Genomic DNA, 3627 nt, shown 5'->3' with positions numbered 1-3627 from the left:
TTCTATAGTTGATAGGTATTCGATAGTTGACTATAGTTGATAGGTGTTCTATAGTTGATAGGTATTCGATAGGTGTTATATAGTTGATAGGTGTTATAGGTGATAGGTGTTATATAGTTGATAGGTGCTCTATAGTTGATAGGTGCTCTATAGGTAATAGGTGTTCTATAGTTGATAGGTATTCCATAGTTGACTATCGTTGATAGGTGTTGTATAGTTGATAGGTGTTCTATAGTTGATAGGTGTTCTATAGTTGATAGGTGTTCTATAGTTGACTATAGTTGATAGGTGTTCTATAGTTGATAGGTGTTCTATAGTTGATAGGTGTTCTATAGTTGATAGGTGTTCTATAGTTGATAGGTGTTCTATAGTTGATAGGTATTCGATAGTTGACTATAGTTGATAGGTATTCGATAGTTGACTATAGTTGATAGATGTTCTATAGTTGATAGGTATTCGATAGTTGATAGGTATTCGATAGTTGACTATAGTTGATAGGTATTCTGTAGTTGATAGGTGTTCTATAGTTGATCGGTATTCCATAGTTGACTATAGTTGATAGGTGTTCTATAGTTGATAGGTGTTCTATAGTTGATAGGTGTTCTATAGTTGATAGGTATTCGATAGTTGACTATAGTTGATAGGTATTCGATAGTTGACTATAGTTGATAGGTATTCTATAGTTGATAGGTGTTCTATAGTTGATAGGTGCTCTATAGTTGATAGGTGTTCTATAGTTGATAGTTATTCGATAGTTGACTATAGTTGATAGGTGTTCTATAGTTGATAGGTATTCGATAGGTGTTATATAGTTGATAGGGTTTATATAGTTGATAGGTGCTCTATAGTTGATAGGTGCTCTATAGTTGATAGGTGTTCTATAGTTGATAGGTATTCCATAGTTGACTATCGTTGATAGGTATTCTATAGTTGATAGGTGTTCTATAGTTGATAGGTGTTCTATAGTTGATAGGTATTCGATAGTTGACTATAGTTGATAGATGTTCTATAGTTGATAGGTGTTCTATAGTTGATAGGTATTCTATAGTTGATAGGTATTCGATAGTTGACTATAGTTGATAGGTATTCGATAGTTGACTATAGTTGATAGGTATTCTATAGTTGATAGGTGTTCTATAGTTGATAGGTGCTCTATAGTTGATAGGTGTTCTATAGTTGATAGTTATTCGATAGTTGACTATAGTTGATAGGTGTTCTATAGTTGATAGGTATTCGATAGGTGTTATATAGTTGATAGGGTTTATATAGTTGATAGGTGCTCTATAGTTGATAGGTGCTCTATAATTGATAGGTGTTCTATAGTTGATAGGTATTCCATAGTTGACTATAGTTGATAGGTGTTCTATAGTTGATAGGTATTCATACTATAGTTGATAGGGTTTATATAGTTGATAGGTGCTCTATAGTTGATAGGTGTTCTATAGTTTATAGGTGTTCTATAGTTGATAGGTGTTCTATAGTTGACTATAGTTGATAGGTGTTCTATAGTTGATAGGTGTTCTATAGTTGATAGGTGTTCTATAGTTGATAGGTGTTCTATAGTTGATAGGTATTCGATAGTTGACTATAGTTGATAGATGTTCTATAGTTGATAGGTATTCGATAGTTGATAGGTATTCGATAGTTGATAGGTATTCGATAGTTGATAGGTGTTATATAGTTGATAGGTATTCGATAGTTGATTGGTATTCGATAGTTGATAGGTATTCGATAGTTGACTCTAGTTGATAGGTGTTCTATAGTTGATAGGTATTCCATAGTTGACTATAGTTGATAGGTATTCTATAGTTGATAGGTGTTCTATAGTTGATAGGTGTTCTATAGTTGATAGGTATTCTATAGTTGACTATAGTTGATAGGTATTCGATAGGTGTTATATAGTTGATAGGTGTTCTATAGTTGATAGGTGTTCTATAGTTGATAGGTGCTCTATAGGTAATAGGTATTCCATAGTTGATAGGTGTTCTATAGTTGACTATAGTTGATAGGTGTTCTATAGTTGATAGGTGTTCTATAGTTGATAGGTGTTCTATAGTTGACTATAGTTGATAGGTATTCGATAGGTGTTATATAGTTGATAGGTGTTCTATAGTTGATAGGTGTTCTATAGTTGATAGGTGTTCTATAGTTGATAGGTATTCGATAGTTGACTATAGTTGATAGGTGTTCTATAGTTGATAGGTATTCGATAGGTGTTATATAGTTGATAGGTGTTATAGGTGATAGGTGTTATATAGTTGATAGGTGCTCTATAGTTGATAGGTGCTCTATAGGTAATAGGTGTTCTATAGTTGATAGGTATTCCATAGTTGACTATCGTTGATAGGTGTTCTATAGTTGATAGGTGTTCTATAGTTGATAGGTGTTCTATAGTTGATAGGTGTTCTATAGTTGATAGGTGTTCTATAGTTGACTATAGTTGATAGGTGTTCTATAGTTGATAGGTGTTCTATAGTTGATAGGTGTTCTATAGTTGATAGGTGTTCTATAGTTGATAGGTGTTCTATAGTTGATAGGTATTCGATAGTTGACTATAGTTGATAGGTATTCGATAGTTGACTATAGTTGATAGATGTTCTATAGTTGATAGGTATTCGATAGTTGATAGGTATTCGATAGTTGACTATAGTTGATAGGTATTCTATATTTGATAGGTGTTCTATAGTTGATAGGTGTTCTATAGTTGATAGGTGTTCTATAGTTGATAGGTGTTCTATAGTTGATAGGTATTCGATAGTTGACTATAGTTGATAGATGTTCTATAGTTGATAGGTATTCGATAGTTGATAGGTATTCGATAGTTGATAGGTATTCGATAGTTGATAGGTGTTAGATAGTTGATAGGTATTCGATAGTTGATTGGTATTCGATAGTTGATAGGTATTCGATAGTTGACTCTAGTTGATAGGTGTTCTATAGTTGATAGGTATTCCATAGTTGACTATAGTTGATAGGTATTCTATAGTTGATAGGTGTTCTATAGTTGATAGGTATTCTATAGTTGATAGGTATTCCATAGTTGACTATAGTTGATAGGTATTCTATAGTTGATAGGTGTTCTATAGTTGATAGGTGTTCTATAGTTGATAGGTGTTCTATAGTTGACTATAGTTGATAGGTGTTCTATAGTTGTCTATAGTTGATAGGTATTCGATAGGTGTTATATAGTTGATAGGTGTTATATAGTTGATAGGTATTCCATAGTTGACTATAGTTGATAGGTATTCTATAGTTGATAGGTGTTCTATAGTTGATAGGTGTTCTATAGTTGATAGGTATTCTATAGTTGATAGGTATTCGATAGTTGACTATAGTTGATAGGTATTCTATAGTTGATAGGTGTTCTATAGTTGATAGGTGCTCTATAGTTGATAGGTGTTCTATGAGTTGATAGGTATTCGATAGTTGACTATAGTTGATAGGTGTTCTATAGTTGATAGGTATTCGATAGGTGTTATATAGTTGATAGGTGTTCTATAGGTGATAGGTGTTATATAGTTGATAGGTGCTCTATAGTTGATAGGTGCTCTATAGTTGATAGGTGTTCTATAGTTGATAGGTATTCCATAGTTGACTATCGTTGATAGGTATTCTATAGTTGATAGG

This window comes from Salmo salar, chromosome ssa20 (assembly GCF_905237065.1).
Source record: "Salmo salar chromosome ssa20, Ssal_v3.1, whole genome shotgun sequence".
In the NCBI taxonomy this organism is placed as follows: Eukaryota; Metazoa; Chordata; class Actinopteri; order Salmoniformes; family Salmonidae; genus Salmo; species Salmo salar.
Note: the sequence above shows the minus strand (reverse complement) of the source record.